Raw genomic sequence first — 23,430 nt, forward strand, 5'->3', positions numbered from 1 at the left:
TGTACATCTATCAAATCATCAAGCTCTATACTTTGAATGTACAGAGTTTTATACTTATATAAAAAAAGACACTAACACGACTAATGACAGTCCTTTCTAACCTCCTTACACTTGCCACTTTTACAGGATTCATTTTTCTCAGAAAAAACAATAATGTGTGTGTGTGTATGTGTGTGTGCGTGTTTTTGGTAGGGCCACTTTTTTCAACATCATCTCCTCAATCTGAATTTAATGGGCACCAGATACTCAGGCACTCATTGAGTCTGGATATGTCAAGATGAATGAGAAATGATTTCCACTTTGCACAAACCCATTAGCTTCTAATCCTACATCAAGGCTGTGAAAAGTTTGAAGTAAATAGAAAAATTAAATTTTCATCAACTGATTTTAAATTACTTTAAAAATAAGATAAATATTTACTGACCAGTAAACCAATTAACATAATGCAACCTAAAGGTATGTTTAAGGCTAATAATAATAACATTAAATTATAAAGTTAAAATTATCTTCCATTTTCCTTAATTTTCAGCCTCTGACTTTTGTCTTCTAATTTAAAATCTGGTAAGCTTTCATATGCAAATCCATTATATCATTGCTATTAAAATCTTTAAGCTCTAGAGATCTTGTGTACACCACTGTACCTATTGTCAACAGTAATGCATGATAGACTTAAAAATGTGTTAAGAGTGCAGAGCTCATATTGAGTTATCACAATAAAAAAAGTTTAAAAACTCAAATTAATACCCTTAACCTTAGGTTTAAACATTACAACTTGTTTTTGATGTTATCTGGGAAAAAAATTATTAACTGTGTAATGAGATAGAGACCAGTAGTTGTACACATTAATTTTCCTATTCTTAGTAATAGATCTGAATGTTATGGGAGGCAACAAAATGCCCAAATAAAGCACTACTTTTTTCAGGCTCTCATTTCACCCTGTGGATATATTCTGATCAAAGAAATAAAATACAGATAGCTTATACTCCTTAAAAGCAGATATCTTTCCTATTCCTTGTTTCTGCTGCCTGGAATGTGAAATTGGTGGCTGAAGCTCCAGCAGACATTCTGGTATCACTAGAAATATAAGATACACACTAAAAACAGTGGTATAAAACATAGGCAGTCATGAATCTCTAATGTGTATGGAACACTGTACCTAACACTGAAAGCAAAGCAAGGTTCTTTAAGTCTTTTGGACTATAATTCTTTCTCTTAATGGGTTAGGAAAATTAATCTAAAATCATATGCATGAAGTATCTAACATTAAATAAATCTGTTTATTCCTCTTTTATCAAAGGCTTATTTAATTACTAAAAATTCTGATTCTACCACTAAATCTTTTAAAAAATATGAAATACAAGATAGTGAAATGTGCCAGTCAGAATTGCTGCTATCCAAAAGGCTACAAGCAATAAATGCTGGAGAGGGTGTGGAGAAAAGGGAACCCTCTTACTCTGTTTGTGGGAATGCAAACTACTACTGCCACTATAGAGAACAGTGTCAGTTCAGTTCAGTTCAGTTCAGTCACTCAGTCATGTCTGACCCTTTGCGACCTGACCCCATGAATTGCAGCATGCCAGGCCTCCTTGTCCATCACCAACTCCCAGAGTTCACCCAAACTCATGTCCATCGAGTTAGTAATGCCATCCAGCCATATCATCCTCTGTCGTCCCTTCTGTTCCTGCCCCCAATCCCTCCCAGCATCAGGGTCTTTTCCAATGAGTCAACTCTTCACATGAAGTGGCCAAAGTATTGGAGTTTCAGCTTTAGCATCAGTCTTTCAAAGGAACACCCAGGACTGATCTCCTTTAGAAGGGACTGTTTGGATCTTCTTGCAGTCCAAGGGACTCTCAAGAGTCTTCTCCAACACCACAGTTCAAAAGCATCAATTCTTTGGTGTTCAGCTTTTTTCACAGTCCAACTTTCACATCCATACATGACCACTGGAAAAACCAAAGCCTTGACTAGACAAACTTTTGTTGGCAAAGTAATGTCTCTGCTTTTGAATATGCTATTTAGGTCGGTCATAACTTTCCTTCCAAAGAGTAAGTGTCTTTTAATTTCATGGCTGCAATCACCATCTGCAGTGATTTTGGAGCCCCCCAAAAATAAAGTCTGACACTGTTTCCACTGTTTCCCATGAAGTGATGGGGCCAGATGCCATGATCTTATTTTTCTGAATGTTGAGCTTTAAGCCAACTTTTTCACTGTCCTCTTTAACTTTCATCAAGAGGCTTTTTAGTTCCTCTTCGCTTTCTGCCATAAGGGTGGTGTTGTGGAGATTCCTTAAAAAACTGGAAATAGAACTGCCATATGACCCAGCAATCCCACTGCTGGGCATACACACTGAGGACACCAGAATTGAAAGAGACACATGTACCCCAACATTCATCGCAGCACTGTTTATAATAGCCAGGACATGGAAGCAACCTAGATGTCCATCAGCAGATGAATGGGTAAGAAAGCTGTGGTACATATACACAATGGAGTATTACTCCGCCATTAAAAAGAATACATTTGAATCAGTTCTAATTAGTGGATGAAACTGGAGCCTATTATACAGAGTGAAGTAAGTCAGAAATAAAAACACCAATACACTACAGTAACACATATATATGGAATTTAGAAATATGATAACGATAACCCTGTATGTGAGACAGCAAAAGAGACACAGATGTATAGAACAATCTTTTGGACTCTGTGGGAGAGGGCTAGGGTAGGATGATTTGGGAGAATGGCATTAAAACATGTATAATATCATATGTGAAACAAATCGCCAGTCCAGGTTCAATGCATGATACAGGATGCTCAGGGCTGGTGCACTGGGATGACCCAGAAGGATGGTATGGGAGGGAGGTGGGAGGGGGTTCAGTATGGGGAACACGTGTACACCCGTGGTGGATGCATGTTGATGTATGGCAAAACCAATACAATATTGTAAAGTAATTAGCCTCCAATTAAAATAAATTTATATTAACAAAAAAAGATAGTGAAATGAAGATAGTGTAAACTCACTCCATAAGTTACAAATTCCATTTTTTAATACTAGGAAAATAATATATTATTTGCAAGTGTGCTATTAGGTCAATAGCTAAGATATATAATAATAATATCATTTAAATATACTGCATAATTAATAATTTTATAGAGGGAAATTCTGATTTATAATCAACCAGGATTGATGCATGATATTTTCTTCTCCAGTGTTTTATACAAGCTTAAGGGCTTCACCTTTGGCTTAGGGGTAAAGAATCCACCTGCTAATGTAGGAGACATAATATGAGATGTGGGTTTGTTCCCTGGGTCAGGAAGATCCTTTCAAGAAGGAAATGGCAATCCACTCCAGTATTCTTGCCTGGGAAATTCCATGGGCAGAGGAGCTTGGAGGGCTACAGTCCATGGAGTTGCAGAAGACTTAGAACAGACATGAGTTAGCAATTAAACAACAACAATGTGTTTTTTTTTAATTAGATATGTAATACATATTTATTTATTTATTAATTTTATTTTATTTTAAAACTTTACATAATTGTATTAGTTTTGCCAAATACCAAAATGAATCCGCCACAGTTGTCTTAAAGTGATTATAACAACTGCCAAGGTTGTTCATCTACATAAATAAAATACCAACACCACAATCAAAATATGAACATACCATGACCCTCCAAAGTTTCCTGTGCTCCTTGGTAATCCTCTTTCTTGCCGTTCCCTACCCTCCCTGCCCCACCCAGGACATCAATGATCTGCCTTCTGTCCCTGTCAATTAGTTTGTATTTTCTAGAAGTTTGTATCATAGAAGGTGCATTCATTTTTGTGTTTTTCTATTTATTCCTTTGTTTTCCTCTTTGCTTTACTATTTCTCCTTTCCTGCCTTCTTTAGAATTAAAGTTTTTGTTTTATTTTGTTTTTTATTTTCAATTCCACTTTATCTTTTTTCACTTTTTGGTGTCAGTTTGGGTTTTGCTATTTCAGTGGTTGCTTTAATTATATATTCAACTTATTACTGTTTAGCTTCAAGCAATTTTATTCTTCACAGAACAGTGAAAGGAACTTTATGAAACATACTTCCCTGTCCCTTTTCCTGGTCATTTTGTCACCTTCACACATTTTTTGGAAGAGGGTGTTTGCTATGACCTGTGCATTCTCTTGGCAAAACTTTATTAGTCTTTGCCCTGCTTCATTCTGTACTCCAAGGCTGAATTTGCCTGTTATGCCAGGTATCTCTTGACTTCTTACTTTTGCATTCCAGTCCCCTATAATGAAAATGACATCTTATTAGGTCACTGCTCCTTTCTCCTGGATCCTGGGTTTTGTTTGTGTCCTCCAAGAGTCTGTTTCCTAGTCCTGAGTAAGTTCCAGTGGCTCTATGGTGAGGTTAATGGCAACCTCCTCCAAGAGGGCTATGCCATACCCAGGTCTGCTGCAACCGGAGCCCCTGCCCCTTCAGGAGTCTACTGCTGACCTATACCTCCCCAGGAGACACTCAAACACAGTTCTGTATCAGTCTCTGTGGTGTCTCCGGGTCCTGATGCACACAAGGTTTGTTTGAGCCCTCTGAGCACCTATGGCGGGTATGGGATTCAATTCTAAACATGATTTCACCCCTCCTACCATCTTGCTGGGACTTCTTCTTTGTGCTTGGATGTGACATATCTCTTCAAAGTCACTCCAACACCCGCAGCTGCCCACTCCAATGCCTACCATCTTGCTGCAGCTTCTCTGCCCTTGAACATAGGGTATCCATCATCCAACAACACAAGAGAAGACTCCACACATGGACATCACCAGATGGTCAATACTGAAATCAGATTGATTATATTCTTTGCAGCCAAAGATGGAGAAGCTCTGTACAGGCAGCAAAAACAAAACTGGGAGCTGACAGTGGCTCAGATCATGAACTCATTATTGCAAAATTCAGACTTAAACTGAAGAAAGTAGGGAAAACCATGAGGTCATTCAGGTATGAACTAAATCAAATATCTTATGACTATACAGCGGAAACAACAAATACATCCAAGGGATTCAATCTGATAAAAAGGGTGCCTGAAGAATTATGGACGGAAGTTCATGATATTGTACAGGAGGCAGTGATCAAGACAATCCCAAGAAAAATAAATGCAAAAAAAAAAAAAAATAAAAATGGTTGTCTGAGGCCTTACAAAAAGCTGTGAAAAGAAGACAAGCAAAAGGCAAAGGAGAAAAGGAAGGATATACCCATTTGAATGCAGAGTTCCAAAGAATAACAAGGAGGGATATGAAAGCCTTCCTCAGTGATCAATGCAAAGAAATAGAGGAAAACAATAGAACAGGAAAGACTAGAGATCTCTTCAAGAAAATTAGAAATACCAAGGGAACAGTTCATGCAAAGATGGGCACAATAAAAGACAGAAGTGGTATTACCCTAGCAGAAGCAGAGGATATTAAGAAGAGGTGGCAAGAATACACAGAAGAACTATACAAAAAAGACCTTCATGACCCACGTAATTATGATGATGTGGTCACTCACCTAGAGCCAGACATCCTGGAACGTGAAGTCAAGTGGACCTTATGAAACATCACTATGAACAAAGCTAGTGGAAGGGATGGAATTCCAGTTGAGCTATTTCAAATCCTAAAAGATGATGCTGTTGAATGGCTGTTGCTGAGCAGTGAAAGATGCTGGATTCTTGGCCTCCAGAGGAGAGGAATTGAATCAGGGCCAGAGACAAGGCTTGATCACTCAGAGCCTTTGTGTAATAAAGTTTTATTAAAGTATAAAAGAGATAGAGAAAGCTTCTGACTTAGACATCAGAATGGAGCAGAAAGAGTTCCCCCATGTTATACTTTAGGAGTATGTTATATGCCTATCAGCAAGCTGTTAATTAGAGAAAGAAAATGTCTCAAAACTCAGAGTGGCACCAAGCCCCTCACCCACAGTATGTATTGAGTTAACATTGGCACAAGGTGAGTCATCCCACGCCATAAAACAAACAATTGACGGGAATCTTGATGAAAGACAGGTTTCCAAGTAAATATATAGTTTCATTAATGTAGATTAGAACAATGTATGGTGAGTCATCCCACGCCATAAAACAAACAATTGACGGGAATCTTGATGAAAGACAGGTTTCCAAGTAAATATATAGTTTCATTAATGTAGATTAGAACAATGTATGAGTAAAACATACGGGTTTGTTGAGCCTTTAATGGTTCTGTCTTAAGTAGAACTGACTCTAAGAAAGAATCTTGGGTAAATACATAATTCATTAACATAGCTTAAGAAGAACATTTCCATAAGAAAAATGCACTGGTTAGCTCAAGGTTTGAGAAAAGTTAAGTTCAAGTGGAACCATGTGTCATCATGGCAACACACAATTTTAAGAGAAATCTGTTTTAATTTTGTTTAGAGAAGGGAAAAACATCTAACACTTGTAGTTTGTTTCCTCCTGCCACTTAAGAGAGAGATAAAAACATCTGATACTTGCAGCCTACTTTCTCCATTTGGAGAACCCTAGCTTCCTGCCTGTTACCCTTTCACTGTGAAAGTGTTGTACTCTATATGCCAGAAAATTTGGAAAATTCAGCAGTGGCAACAGGCCTGGAAAAGGTCAGTTTTCATTCCAATCCCAAAGAAAGGCAATGCAAAATAATGCTGAAACTACCACACAAATGCATTCATTTCACACGCTAGCAAAGTAATGATCAAAATTCTCCAAGCCAGGCTTCCACAGTATATGAACAATGAGCTTCAAATTCCAGAAGTTCAAGCTTGATTTAGAAAAGGCAGAGGAACCAGAGATCAAATTGCCAACATCCATTGTATCATTGAAAAAGCAAGAGAATACCAGAAAAAATATCTACTTCTGCTTTATTGACTACACCAAAGCCTTTGATTGTGTGGATCACAATCAAATTGGAAAATTCTTCAAGAGATGGGGATACCAGACCACCTTACCTGCCTCCTGAGAAATCTGTATGCAGGTCAAGAAGCAACAATTAGAATAGGAACAGGATTATGTCAAGGTTGTATATTGTCACTCTACTTATTTAATTTATATGCATAGTACATCATGTGAAATGCCAGGCTGGATGAAACACAAGCTGGAATGAAGATTGCCAGGAGAAATATCAATAACCTCAAGTATGTAGCTGACACCACCCTTAAGGCAGAAAACAAAGAAGAACTAAAAAGCCTCTTGCTGAAAGTGAAAGAGGAAAATGAAAATTTTGGCTTAAAACTCAACATTCAGAAAAATATGATCATGACATCTGGTTCCATCACTTCATGGCAAATATGTGGGGAAGCAGTGGAAAGCGTGAGAAACTTTATTTTATTGGGCTCCAAAATCACCATAAATAGTGATTTCAGCCATGAAATTAAAAAACACTTGCCCCTTGGAAGAAAAGCTATGACCAACCTAGATAGCATGTTAAAAAGGAGAGACGTTACTTTGCTGATAAAGGTCCTTCTAGTCAACGTTACGGTTTTTCCTGTAGTTATGTATGAATGTGAGAGTTGGACGATAATGAAAGCTGAGTGCCAAATAATTTATGCTTTTGAACTGTGTGGTTGAAGACTCTTGAGAGTCCCTTGGACTGCAAGGAGATCAAACCACTCAATCCTAAAGAAATCAGTCCTGAATGTTCATTGGAAGGACTGATGCTGAAGCTGAAACTCCAATCCTTTGGCCACCTGATACAAAGAACTGACTCATTAGGATGCTCAGGGCTGATGCACTGGGATGACCCAGAAGGATGGTATGGGGAAGGAGGTGGGAGGGGGGTTCAGGATGGGGAATACATGTACACTTGCGGCGGATTCATGTTAATGTATGGCAAAACCAATACAATATTGTAAAGTAATTAGCCTTAAATTAAAATAAATAAATTTATATTAAAAAGAAAATACCATGATGCTGGGCAAGATTGAAGGCAGAAGGAGAAGGGGATGACAGAGGATGAGATGATTGGATAGGATCACTGATTCAATGTATATGAGTTTGAGCAAGCTCTGGGATTTGGTGATGTACAGGGAAGCCTGACGTGCTGCAGTCCATGTGGTCACAAAGAGTTGTACATGACTGAGTGACTAAACTGGGCTGAGCATACAATGTTATATGTTTACCTTTTTCCCTGTAAATATCTGTCTTCTCAAAATAATTTTGTACCATGAGATTAAGGGGTGTTTATGTTTTACTTTTCTAGATCCCAAATGACTAATGCCTAACATATGCTAGCTGCTAAATAAATATTTGTTGTTGATGTTCAAACATCCAGTCATGTCCAACTCTTTGCAACCCCACTGACTACAGCATACCGGGCCTCCTTGTCCCTCACCATCTCCCAGAGTTTGCCCAAGTTCATGTTAATTTCATTGGTGATGTCCTGCAGCCATCTCATCCTCTGACACCCTCTTCTCCTTCTGCCCTCAGTCTTTCTCAGCATCAGGAACTTTTCCAGTGATTTGCCTGTTTTCATCAGATGATCAAAATGCTGGAGATTCAGCCTCAGCATCAGTTCTTCCAGTGAAAATTCAGTGTTGATCTCCCTTAAGACTGATTGATTTGATCTCCTTGCTGTCCAAAGGACTTTGAGGAATCTTCTATAGCACCACAGTTCCAAGGCATCAATTCTTTGGTGTTCTGCCTTCTTTACAGTCCAGCTCTCACAATTGCACATGACTGCTGGGAAAAAACATAAGTATTTACTGGATAAATTTAATGAAAAATTCAAATATTTATATCTGTTATTGTGCAAATAAACATTTAAAAAATAAAGTTAATAAATATCTGGCCATTTCATTGGCCAATTTTATCTTCTTTTGTCTGTCATATTAAGAGCTTTTAATATGTCTTAGCTAACTGATCATTTAACATAGAGGTCAAAATTGCAATTATTTAGTTCCACAGATTGCTTTGGAAGTCAATAAAACAGCATAGCGATACTGTTTTATCTTTTGCACGTTGCTCCTTTATGGAAAATAAACTTTGAAAATGTCATTGTGGAATATAGTGAAGTGATCTGAACATTTACAATTTTAAGAAAATGTTCAAGAATGGTGTGCATGCTGTTTACAATAGCTAGGACATGGGAGCAACCTAGATGTCCATTGGCAGATGAATGGACGTGAATGCTGTGGTACATATACACGATGGAATATTATACGCAGCTGTTTAAAAAGAATACAGTTGAATTAGTTCTAATGAGGTGGATGAAACTGGAGCCTTTTATACCGAGAGAAGTAAGTCAGAAAGAAAAACACCAGTACAGTATATTAAGGCATATATATGGAATTTAGAAAGATGGTAACAATGACCCTATATGTGAGACAGCAAAGAGACACAGATGTAAAGAAGAGACTTTAGGACTCTGTGAGAGAAGGCAAGGGTAAGACGATTTGAGAGAATAGCATTGAAACATGTATATTACCATATGTGAAATAGATTGCAAGTCCAGGCTTGATGTATGAGACAGGGTGCTTGGGGCTGGTGCACTGGAATGATCCTGAGGGAGGAGATGGGAGGTTGGAGGGAGGTTCAGGATGGGGAATACATGTACACCCATGGCTGATTCATGTGAATGTATGGCAAAAATCACCACATTATTGTAAAGTAATTAGCTTCCAATTAAACAAACAAACAAAAAAAGAATGGTGTGCATGGCAAGTGTTTCTAAATTGTGTACAATTTATTAAGAAGTTAATAAAATACCATTTGTTATCATTTAAAAAAGAAAATATCCAAAAATTTGTTGGCAATTTTTCTTAATCTAACTGTTTTTAATATTGTTTGTAAACTAGGATTTTAAAATTTAATATGATAAATATAATCATTTAAGGAATGGCTTTCACTTACGAACCACAAAAGTATGTTTAACTATTTTTTATATTAGTTCAATATTAAAAAACAAAAGAATCACTGGCCCTTTGGCTCTCATCAACTAGATAAAAAATTCTGAATGCTTTTTTGTACTCTATCTAATTTTTGTATGGTTGTATGATAAGGCAAGTTTTAGGTCAATATTTATCTTAAAGATATTTGAGTTGTTGAAATTAACTCTTTTCTCAGAAATGTGCTTTCCATGGCCAAGATAGGAGCACAGAGTACTCCTGTGCTCTGTGTAGTACAGGGATTATTTTTTTTTTTCATTTTTTTTTACCAGTGGTATTTCTCAGGATAGTTGGAAATTCCCCAGATCTGTAAAACATCAGAATTAAAAAATATAAATATGCTATAAAATCTAATTATGTAGGATTTAAAAATATCCTCTGTTCATTAAAACGTTTTAGGAATGGAGAGTTTATAATGGATTATCTCTTGAATGCAGGAGAAAAATTATGCCCCACACTCCACAACCAAAAATAACATTACTGAAGACACAAAGCATTACTCAGTGTCATGATAAGGCTGAAAATCCACAGGACAAATTCTATGAAAAAGTTAAGCCATTTCTGATATATATATATATAAATCCAATTAGCTCTATCATTTGGTGGTGTCAATGAAAGTTTTCATGTGATAGCAAACCTTTTAAACATGATGCTTTGGGGTTTAATAATATTTTTGGAGGGAGGTGGATTTTTTTTCCCCCCACACCTTGTGGCTTGTGGGATCTTAGTTTCCCAACTGGGAACTGAACCCTGGGCCTGGGCAGTGAAAGTTCAGTCCTTACCATTGGACCACCAAAGAAGTCCTATAAGTCTTAACAATGTTAATATGAAAATGGCCAAATTTAGGACTTATACTACTGACAGTGCTCCCAAAATTGTTAAAGCTGTTAGATCTTTAATTTACACTGAGGTGGCAACATTTTTCAAGGTCATGAAACTTAAATCAGTTCCTTGCATAAATGACTTAGAGTTACTCTCCATTAGAAAATTAAAACAGAAGACATACTGTTTGTAATAATTAAGTCTCTGAAATTTGTACCCTCCTAGGGTCAGGCCACAGGCTATTCAGTTGTGGTAGGTGAATCAGAGTACCAATAACAATCTGCTTATATATTGAAATTTAGATGCTTAGCTATGGTATCTTCTACAGATAATTGAAATTTTAAGAATTCAGTTTATTGAATTGTTAACTATAAATTTAGGATCAAAATCTTGAACTTTCCAAATTCATTTATTATAGTAAACTCAGTTTTATCAGGTCAAAGTCATGATGACCAAGCTGAATTACAAATTAGCACTGGTTAAAATGTATCCTTCTCCCTCCCATTAAAAAAATAAATAAATAAAAATAAAAATTCTTTACACTGTCTTTCTCAAAATTAAAAGTTTGTGAAAGACCTACAACTGTAAAGGCACTGAATCAACAATTTAAGTACTGTACTGATAGCTGAGTATGGTAATGATGCAGAAATGGAGGAATACTATTATTATGTGAATGAGTTTCCCTAAAAGTTAATTTAAACTTAAAATAATTACCATTACTTTATCAGTATTTGGAATTATTTACATTCTAATTTGCTTCCTATTGATAAAAAATGAAGTTATTTTATACAATAAACAATAAAAGAGTTTAGTGCAGGCCAGATATTCATTTATATTTTCCATAATAATCTAAGCTTAATTACCATAACAACTATGTGAGGTAGATCTTATCTGTAAGGCTACTGAAAAAAGTGAAAGTTACTCAGTCCTGTCCAACTCTTTGTGACCCCAAGGACTGAAACCTCTGTTCATGGAATTCTCCAAAGAAAAATACTGGAGTGGGTTGCCATTCCAGTCTCCAGGGGATCTTTCAAACACAGGGATCAAACCAAGGTTTCCTGCATTACAGGTGGATTCTTTAGCATCTGAGCTCTTTACTGGATAAGCCTGTAAGGTTACCGAAACTCATGTTGAGTACTTAGCCTATGTCACCCAAGGAGTAAAAGGTAGAATTGGAATTTGAATCTAAGAAACCTGGTTCTAGGATTAAAGTTTTCAGGTACTAGACTATAGCTATGTGTGTGTGTGTGTGTGTAAGTTGCTCAGTTATGTCCAACTCTTTGCCACCCTGTGGACTGTAGCCCTCCAGGCTCCTCTCTCCATGGGATTCTCCAGGCAAGAATACTGCAGTGGATTGCCATTTCCTTCTCCAGCGGATCTTCCCAACCCAGGGATCAAACCTGGGTCTCCTGCATTGCAGGCAGATGTTTATCCTCTGAGCCACCAGGGAAGCAGACTATAGCTGCACTACTAAATAAATAAATACAAAAGTATGGTCTAAAGTAAAGTAAGAAAGAATGAAAAAATTAATTTCTGTTAAAAGGAGATATTACTATCTACGCAGTTATCAGAATGGATAAACTCCAAAAAACAGAAAACACCAACTATCAGTGAAGATATAGAGCTACAGGAACTCAATTCATTAACTGCTATTGGAATGTAAAATGGTACAAGCATTTTGTGGATTTTTTATGAAGCCAAATATACGTTACTTACCATATGATCTAGCAGTCACATTCCTAATTATCCAAATGCATTGAAAACATGAAAGCCTTCACACAAATGTTTAGAGAAACTTTATGCATAATTGCCACAAATTGGAAGTAATCAAGTTGTCCTATAATAAGCGAATAATCTGTGATACATTCATACAATAGATTATTGTTTGGCAATAAAAAGAAATGAGTTACTGAGCCTTGAAAGAAATGGAAAAGATTTAAAGAGATATTATTCAGTGAAAGAAGTCATTCTCAAAAGCCTGAATAAATGAATGCTCTCACTCATATGACATTCTGGAAAAGGCAAAACTCTACATGTGTTAAAAAGATCAGGGTTTGCCAGAAGTCTGGTGGATGAGTTTGGTGGAAGGTGAGGGGAAACAGGGATGAATAAGTGGAGCCCAGGGCTCTTTAGGGTCCTAAAATTATCCATACAAGATTACAATGGTGGACACATGGCATGATGCATTTGTCAAAACCCATAGAACTCTACAAAAGAAAGAGTAACTCCTTACATAAATTATGGTGCTTACTTAATAATCATGTGACAACATTGGTCCATCAGTTGTAAAAAATATAATAAATAATAAAGAAATGTAATTAATAAAAAATGCTTTTCATGGTGTTAGAAATAATCTCTAATATCATGTCAAGGATTGGTTCACACATTTGTGGTGGCTGATTAAACAAGAGGAAGATGGCAAGGCATACAGTCAGTAACTAAAAATCATAATGGGAAACTACATGAACGGAAGCCTGGAATTTCTGGACGTAGAAAGAGTCTAGCCTCTTTTAATAGGGTTCCCCAGATGGCTCAATGGTAAAGACCCTGCCTGCCAATGCAGGAGACGTGGCTTCGATCCCTGGGTCGGGAAGATCCCCTGGAAAAGGAAATAACAATCTGCTCCAGGATTCTTGCCTGGGAAATACAGAGGAGCCTGGTAAGCTACCATCCATGAGGTCACAAAAGAGTTAAACACAACTTAGTGACTGAGCACACACACACCCTCTTTTAAAGACCTTTTGATTAATTAAGTCAGGCTCACCCAGGATAATGTATCTTTTAATAAAATTGCTTAAAACTTATTAATTAAATCAATTTAATTGCAGCTGCAAAATGCCTACACAGCAGTGCATAGATGAGTGTGTAACTGAGTCATTGGGAGGTGTGTGTGTGTGCACTATAAACTAGTTATTTCAAAGCCTCCTTGAAATTTCACAGGTGTGTAGCTCTTGTAGCCTACCTAATGTAGAAACACACTAGAAAGGGAATTCTGGAGGATTTAGTTCAGAAGCAAAGCTGTGTGGGAAACCATGACAGTGGATATAACAGTCATGGTAGTCTGGGGGGAAGCACTGTGGACAAGGAAAGCAAATTCATTTTCTGAGTAAGTGTATTTTCCAGCAAAAGCAAGATGTTACCCAATTGGATAAAGAAAGGGATTTAATGTAGTCAGCCTGCCACCAGGTATCTGCTGATCACCTCAGAGAACTCAGGGTCAGTCTCCATTGTTGGGATATAGACACTCAACAGTGTCTATAGCTAGGCCAGCCTTGGGGGTGGAATTCAGCATTGCTAAGATCATGCTGACCCCATCCTTGTCACCAGGGCTGCTTTGTTCATGAGTCACTGAGCAAAGACAGGTGGCTGAGCAGGATGCTCACAGACATTCATAGTAGAGGCCGTCTTAGTCACTTGATTGCTAAAGTCCCTCTCTCTCTCTTTTTCTTTTTTATTAATCCGTATGGAACACAAATATCTTCCTATCCTGTTTCCAAAGACATCTATCTACATACTATCTTCAAGACTGTTTTTTTCATGAATCTTACAGTTGTGCCCCTGATCATTCCACCAAACCATTGGCCACATTTCATAAGTTGGTATAGAGCTGGTCATCAGTATAGAGCTGCCTTTCCTTCTAGGCAAAAACAAACAGGCAGTTACCCTGACTTAACCTCTGCCTTTTACTGAAAATCAAGTCCATGTGCCCAACACACAGGGAGGCTATACAAGAACAAAAGGTCAGGGTGTGGGGCCCAGAAAGCTGTACTGAGGGCCCTGCAAAGAGAGGAGTATCTCATGCCTTAAAAATCCCAAACTCTCTGAAAGCTCTCAGTGAAGCCCTTTCCTAGGAAGGTGAGGCAGGGGCATGGTGAGTTATTTAAACATCTTAGTGTCAGAGCCCTTGTTCTGGAGGTCAGGTCATGGTCAGGTAACTGTTCCCGTAAATATCTCATGAGTTACAGTCTCTGTTCTGACAAGAAAGGGCAGGTCCTGCGGCACGGCTTACCCTCCAGGGTCCAGTCCTGGCTGAGTCAGAGCTCAGCTGGAGAGCCCTCAGTGCTGGGTCCTCAGACCCTGCTTAGCCATCATTGCTGAGGGAGCAGGGCACCCAAGCCAACTGGCCCTCAGGCTCCTCTGCTGCTGCTGCTAAGTCACTTCAGTTGTGTCCGACTCTGTGCGACCCCATAGACTGCAGCCCACCAGGCTCTGTCATCCCTGGAATTCTCCAGGCAAGAACACTGGAGTGGGTTGCCATTTCCTTCTCCAGTGCATGAAAGTGAAAAGTGAAAGTGAAGTCACTCAGTAATGTCGGACTATAAGGTGGGGGGTGTGGAAGCAGGTCCTGCAGATGGCATCCTAGGCAGATGGTGCTGCCTGGAGGTGGCAGAGGCATGGAGAGGGGCACTGTCTCCTCAAGGCCTGGGCCCGGCCAGTGGGGGCCACAGTGAGGGCTCTGGAGGTCAGCAGGACACGGCCCCCGACATGTCCCCTGGGCCCCCGGATCACCACTTGTCTGAGGCTGGATGAACTGGAGCACCCTGGGGAGAAGGCGGGAATACGATTCTTACCTCACTTTCCTCTTTATGATCCCTGCTCCACTGACCTTGGATTAATGTCCCCACTAATGACCACTCACTGACAGTTGCTTCCTTGGGGGAGGAGTCCATTGCAAATAGCTTAACAGGACTTGTTGCCTGGTAACAGGGTGCAGAGTAATAGCTCACAGGTATGGCTGTGCTGAGGTCTGCACTTGGCCATGCTCTTTTACAAGTCTCCTGGGCGAGTTTCCATTCAGCCCTGTCGTTTAGAGGTACCCCCAGACAGAAACTAGGTGGCCACAGCTGTCAGCTTTGGATCGTCTCTTTATATCACGCAGTACTGTCTTTACTGGGCTCAAGAGTGTGATGTATTAGGAGCCATGGACATGTGAGCTTCTTCCTCACACAAGCTACGTTTCCCTCAGCCCTGCTCAGCCCTGTCTCCTTCTTCCCGCTTCCATTTGATAATTGAGCACTGTCACACAGGCCTGACTTTGTGCTTTGGTAGCTCAGAATATCTTGCCTCATGATGGACAGCTCAAGATGCATGATAACTCTGTGGCCAACGGTGAGCTTTAGTCTTTATCAAGACCCAGAAACAAGCCAAAAGCTACATTCAAAAGGACACTCGTTTTCCATAGATGATGTCTGGGCTTTTCTCCAAAACCCTTAGGGTGGGAGATGTGATTCACCTATAGGGACCTGTCAGCGGCACCGAACAACCTCTCTATCTGCCAATAATGCTTTGAGCACCATTAGATCTGCTGATCCATGTGATTTAAGTGGCAGAGCAGTTTCAGCTGGTGCCCCTGGGCTCCCAGTCTGCTTTCAGTCTTCCCATTCTGACTGCTGTCTGTAGACATTAAGCTTCAGTTAGGTGCTGAATATTCTCTGACTCTTAATGAATATTGCTTTTATATGTGAGTAGAAATATGATGTTTAAATTATTTTGCATCTTATTATTATGTAGTTTTCTGTTGCTGTCCTCAAGCAACTGCTTCTTTTTCACCCATAGTTTCCCACCATGTAATATTAGTCCTGGGCTTCCCTGGAGGCTCAGAGGTAAAGAATCCACATGTTGATTCAGGACATGTTGTTTGATCCCTGAGTCACAAAGATTCCCTGGAGGAGGAAAATGGCAACCCACTCCAGTATTATTGCCTGGAGAATCCCAGACAGAGGAGCCTGGCAGACTGCAGTCCATGGAGTCGCAAGGGAGTTGGACATGACCGCAACTAAACAACAACAATATTAATGTCTGGTGAATAATGGGCATTGGATTCATCTGAAATTTAATATATGTTGCTGATAAAAATGATTATTCACATACATATATAACTTCTAAGATGCACATGTACACACATGCACATATGCACAAGTGCACACATCAATACACATAGAGTTCTGAAGAAAAAATCTCTAAGTAATAACCTTATCATTCATTACCTTGTAATGTAGATATATCTAACACCATTTATTTGGGTCAAGACCTTGATGAATAAATATTTTATTTTATTTTATTTTTTTTCAAATTTTATTTTTTTATTTTTATTTTTTATTATTATTATTTTTTTATTTTTTATTTTTTTATTCTTCCAATTTTATTTTATTTTTAAACTTTACATAATTGTATTAGTTTTGCCAAATATCAAAATGAATCCGCCACAGGTATACATGTGTTCCCCATCCCGAGCCCTCCTCCCTCCTCCCTCCCCATACCATCCCTCTGGGCCGTCCCAGTGCACCAGCCCCAAGCATCCAGCATCATGCATCGAACCTGGACTGGCAACTCGTTTCCTACATGATATTTTACATGTTTCATTGCCATTCTCCCAAATCTTCCCACCCTCTCCCTCTCCCACAGAGTCCATAAGACTGTTCTATACATCAGTGTCTCTTTTGCTGTCTCGTACACCGGGTTATTGTTACCATCTTTCTAAATTCCATATATATGCGTTAGTATACTGTATTGATGTTTTTCCTTCTGGCTTACTTCACTCTGTATAATAGGCTCCAGTTTCATCCACCTCATTAGAACTGATTCAAGTGTATTCTTTTTAATGGCTGAGTAATACTCCATTGTGTATATGTACCACAGCTTTCTTATCCATTCATCTGCTGATGGACATCTAGGTTGCTTCCATGTCTTGGCTATTATAAACAGTGCTGCGATGAACATTGGGGTACATGTGTCTCTTTCCCTTCTGGTTTCCTCAGTGTGTATGCCCAGCAGTGGGGTTGCTGGATCATAAGGCAGTTCTATTTCCAATTTTTTAAGGAATCTCCACACTGTTCTCCATAGTGGCTATACTAGTTTGCATTCCCACCAACAGTGTAAGAGGGTTCCCTTTTCTCCACACCCTCTCCAGCATTTATTATTTGTAGACTTTTGGATCGCAGCCATTCTGACTGGTGTGAAATGGTACCTCATAGTGGTTTTGATTTGCATTTCTCTGATAATGAGTGATGTTGAGCATCTTTTCATGTGTTTGTTGGCCATCTGTATGTCTTTTTTGGAGAAATGTCTATTTAGTTCTTTGGCCCATTTTTTGATTGGGTCGTTTATTTTTCTGGAGTTGAGCTGTAGGAGTTGCTTGTATATTTTTGAGATTAGTTGTTTGTCGGTTGCTTCATTTGCTATTATTTTCTCCCATTCTGAAGGCTGTCTTTTCACCTTGCTAATAGTTTCCTTTGATGTGCAGAAGCTTTTACGTTTAATTAGGTCCCATTTGTTTATTTTTGCTTTTATTTCCAATATTCTGGGAGGTGGGTCATAGAGGATCCTGCTGTGATGTATGTCGGAGAGTGTTTTGCCTATGTTCTCCTCTAGGAGTTTTATAGTTTCTGGTCTTACATTTAGATCTTTAATCCATTTTGAGTTTATTTTTGTGTATGGTGTTAGAAAGTGGAAACTATAAAACACTGGTGAAAGAAATCAAAGAGGACACTAATAGATGGAGAAATATACCATGTTCATGGATTGGAAGAATCAATATAGTGAAAATGAGTATACTACCCAAAGCAATTTATAGATTCAACGCAATCCCTATCAAGCTACCAACAGTATTCTTCACAGAGCTAGAACAAATAAGTTCACAATTTGTATGGAAATACAAAAAACCTCGAATAGCCAAAGCGATCTTGAGAAAGAAGAATGGAACTGGAGGAATCAACCTACCTGACTTCAGGCTCTACTACAAAGCCACAGTTATCAAGACAGTATGGTACTGGCACAAAGACAGAAATATTGATCAATGGAATAAAATAGAAAGCCCAGAGATAAATCCACGCACATATGGACACCTTATCTTCAACAAAGGAGGCAAGAATATACAATGGATTAAAGACAATCTCTTTAACAAGTGGTGCTGGGAAATCTGGTCAACCACTGAATAAATATTTTAAAACTCATTTCATCTCACCAATTTTGGGTTTATATGTGCCCTAAAAGGTCTATACATGTGCTTTATCTATACATGTGCTTTCAGAAGCCCTCCTTTGTCTGATTCAGTGAATCATACATGGATTTCATTTTCTCATTGAACTAAGGTCATTGCAAAGCCACAAGGTTAGACATTATCAGTCTCTCATGAACATATTTTAGATGATTAATATAGTTAGTCTGAGTAATTATGGGGTTGATACAATCTCAGAGTGGCCTAATTAGCCTGTGAACAGATGGCTCAATTTAAGAGTTAGTAAATTATCTGGCTGATCTCCACACGCTTTTTATACTTGGTTCGATTAATACATAATCTTTTGGCAAAGTAACTGGGCAAAGGGCTAAAACTTAGACAATTAACTTTCACTAATTTCATTGTTTTAATGGGTATATATCACTCCTGAGTACTTGATTCCTTTGTTTATATAATACACACACACAAAAGCACACATATAGTGATGCTATGACAATGACCATTATTTTCAGTTTATTTGCATATAGGCTAAGTATTAGAAGGCTTCTGTGAGACTGTCTCAATGATATAAGTGAGCAATTTTAGGAAATCTAGAAATACTCTATAAAAATACATGCAATTAAACTATAAATTTAGTTCTCTGTCATCTGGTGATTTCCTGCTGCTGCTGCTAAGTCAATTTAGTCGTGTCCAACTCTGTGCGACCCCATAGACGGCTGCCCACCAGGCTTCCCCGTCCCTGGGATTCTCCAGGCAAGAACACTGGAGTGGGTTGCCATTTCCTTCTCCAATGCATGAAAGTGAAAAGTGAAAGTGAAATCGTTCAGTCGTATGGGACTCTTAGCGACCCCATGGACGGCAGCCTACCAGGCACCTCCACCATGGGATTTTCCAGGCAAGAGTGCTAGAGTGGGTTGCCATTGCCTTCTCTGGTGATTTCCTAGAGGATTACAAACAAACTTTCTTTGCTCTTGACAAATAATGTTGACTTCCTCCAAGTCTTCATTTTTACCTAACTTTATGTATGCTCTGCTGCATGTTCAGTCACTCAGTCATGTCCAACTCTTTGTGACACCATGGACTGTAGCCCACCAGGCTTCTCTATGAGATTTCCCATTGGAGTGAATTGTCATTTCCTCCTCCAGGGAAATTTTCCTGACCCAGAAATCAAACCTGCATCTCCTGCAGCTTCTGCATTGGCAGGCAGATTGTCTGTTCACTGAGCCACCTGGGAAGCCCAAATCTATGCATAAGGACCATGATAAATAAAGATTGATTTTAAAGTTATTTGCATGTCTTTGAATGAAATAAAAAATAATAAAATAATATTAATATATGTGTAACTTCTGGATTGTTTCTATTACACAGAGTAAATCTACCAAAGCTGTAGACCAGTTTATTAAGGCTTATTATGGCTTATTATGACCAGTAATCTTACTTCTAGACTAGACAAATTAGGCTTACTACTGTCATTGTCTTACTACTAAAATATTAACCTCCTAAGAATCTTCAGTAACTTCAGTTCAGTTCAGTCACTCAGTCATGTCCGACACTTTGCAACCCCATGAATCACAGCACGCCAGGCCTCCCTGTCCATCACCAACTCCCAAAGTCTACCCAAACTCATGTCCATCGAGTCGGTGATGCCATCCAGCCATCTCATCCTGTGTCGTCCCCTTCTCCTTCTGCCCCCAATCCCTCCCAGCATCAGGGTCCTTTCCAATGAGTCAACTCTTCACATGAGGTGGACAAAGTATTGGAGTTTCAGCTTCAACATCAGTCCTTCCAGTGAACACCCAGGACTGATCTCCTTCCGAATGGACTGGTTGGATCTCCTTGCAGTCCAAGGGACTCTCAAGAGTCTTCTCCACATTAAAGTTCAAAAGCATCAGTTTTTTGGCACTCAGCTTTCTTCACAGTCCAACTTTCACATCCATACATGACCACTGGAAAAACCATAGCCTTGACTAGACGGACCTTTGTTGGCAAAGTAACATCTCTGCTTTTGAATATGTTATCTAGGTTGGTCATAACTTTCCTTCCAAGGAGTAAGCATCTTTTAGTTTCATGGCTGCAATCACCATCTGCAGTAATTTTGGAGCCCCAAAAATAAAGTCTTACACTGTTGACACTGTTTCCACTCTTTCCCCATCTATTTGCCATGAAGTGATGGGACCAGATGCCATGATCTTCATTTTCTGAATGTTGAGCTTTAAGCCAACTTTTTCACTCTCCTCTTTCACTTTCATCAAGAGGCTTTTTAGTTCCTCTTCACTTTCTGCCATAAGGGTGTTGTCATCTGCATATCTGAGGTGATTGATATTTCTCCCAGCAATCTTGATTCCAGCTTGTGCTTCTTCCAGCCCAGCGTTTCACATGATGTACTCTGCATATAAGTTAAATAAACAGGGTGGCAATATACAGCCTTGATGTACTCCTTTTCATATTTGGAACCAATCTGTTGTTCCATGTCCAGTTCTAACTGTTGCTTCCTGACCTGCAGAGGAGCAACCCCACATCCAAGGAGCGGTGGCTGTATGGGCGCAGGAAGGCCGAGGGGAGCTACTCCACATTCAAGGTCAGGAGGGGTGGCCATGAGGAGACACCCCTCATCCAAGGTAAGGAGCAGCGGCTGCGCTTTGCTGGAGCAGCCGTGAAGAGATACCCCACGTCCAAGGTAAGAGAAACCCAAGTAAGACGGTAAGTGTTATGAGAGGGCATCAGAAGGCAGACACAGTTAAACCATAATCTGAAAAAACTAGCCAGTCTGATCACATGGACCACAGCCTTGTCTAACTCAGTGAAACTACAGCATGCCATGTAGGGCCACCCAGGACGGGCGGGTCATGGTGGAGAGGTCTGACAGAATGCGGTCCATTGGAGAAGGGAGTGGCAAACCACTTCAGTATTCTTGCCTTGAGAACCTCATAAACAGTATGAAAAGACAAAATGATAGGATACTGAAAGAGGAACTAAGAATCTTACTGAATGTCAAAGGTTGTTAACAGTTGACTCTCCAGTAATGTTGTTGGATCTTGAGTATCTCTGCACCTCATGTAATATCTGAGGGTTTTCTAGCTTATACCATCACCCTATCATTTTTTCCTAGTCTCATAAGCTTTCATTGCACATATATGAAATTAAGTATTCTGCAAAGACTCAGAGCAATTGCTATGCAGAGTTTTACTGTTCTTTTTCTACATAGGTTCCTCTTATACTGAACCATGCCTTAAAACTTACAACTACCTCAGTGCACCTAAACTTTAATCTCTATATGCTCCATGCCTGTGCTCAGTCACTTCAGTCATGTCTAATGCTTTGCAAACCTATGGACCATAGATAGCCAGACTCCTCTGTACATGTGGTTTTCCAGTTAAGAATACTAGAGTGGGTTTTGATGCCCTCTTCCAGTAGATCTTCCCAACCCAGGAATTGAACCCATGTCTCTTGCATCTCCTGCATTACATGCAGATTCTTTACCTATATGCTTAACTCAGTGATATTGCTGATCTCTACCTGGGATATCTGTCTATGCACTGTAATGTGTCTCTAGGCAATTTTATTTCTCACAGTCCTTACTTTTCCACATTGGGTGATCACGGCCTTATGCTATCAATTATCTACAGTCTATTTTTGTTTGGGTGTTTTCCCCTATTCTCTAATTGTTCATGGTTGAGGTTGTATGCTTAGTTGCTCAGTCATGTCCAACTCTTGTGACCACATAGATTGTAGCTTGCCAAGCTCCCCTTCCCATTGGATTCTCCAGACAAGAATACTGGAGTGGGTTACCATTTCCTTCTCTGGGGGATCTTCCCAACCCAGGAATGGTTGAGGTTAAGTCTGAACATTTTACTTGATTATTGCCAGAAGCAGAAGTGTTGTTCATAAATTTTAATTAGTATATTAATGAAGAAGCCAATTCCCTCATTCTTCTCTCTTGTAGTTGAAATTAATATGTAGTTCTGTGAACTTTATTAAAATGTGCACATAAAATGCAGTTCAATTCAGTTCCTCAGTTGTGTCTGACTATTTGTGACACCATGGACTGCAGCATGTGAGGCTTCACTGTCCATCACCAACTCCTGGAGCTTACTCAAACTCATGACCATCAAGTTGGTGATGCCATCCAACCATCTTATCCTCTGTCATCCCCTTCTCTTCCGGCCTTCAATCTTTCCCAGCATCAGAGTATTTTCCAATGAGTAAGTACTTCGCATCAGGTGGCCAAAGTAATGGAGTTTCAGCTTCAGCATCAGTCCTCCCAATGAATATTCAAGACTGCTTTCCTTTAGGATGGACTGGTTGGAACTCCTTGCAGTCCAAGGGACTCTCAAGATTTTTCTCCAACACCACAGTTCAAAAGCATCAATTCTTCAGCACTCAGCTTTCTTTATGGTCCAAATCTCACATGTACACATGACTACTGGAAAAACTATAGCTTTGACTAGATGGATTTTAGTTGGAAAAGTAATGTCCCTGCTTTTTAATATGCTGTCTAAGTTGGTCATAACTTTTCTTCCAAGGAGAAAGTATCTTTTAATTTCATGGCAGTCACTTTCTGCAGTGATTTTGGAGCCCCTCAAAATACAGTCACTTTTTCGATTATTTCCCCATCTATTTGCCATGAAGCGAGGGACCAGATGCCATGATCATAGTTTTCTGAATATTTAGTTTTAAGCCAACGTTTTCATTCTCCTTTTCCACTTTCATCAAGAGGCTCTTTAGTTCTTCTTCACTTTCTGCCATAAGGCTAAGGTACATAACATACAGTTAATAAAATTAA

Source organism: Bos javanicus, chromosome 16 (genome assembly GCF_032452875.1).
Source record: "Bos javanicus breed banteng chromosome 16, ARS-OSU_banteng_1.0, whole genome shotgun sequence".
NCBI lineage: Eukaryota > Metazoa > Chordata > Mammalia > Artiodactyla > Bovidae > Bos > Bos javanicus.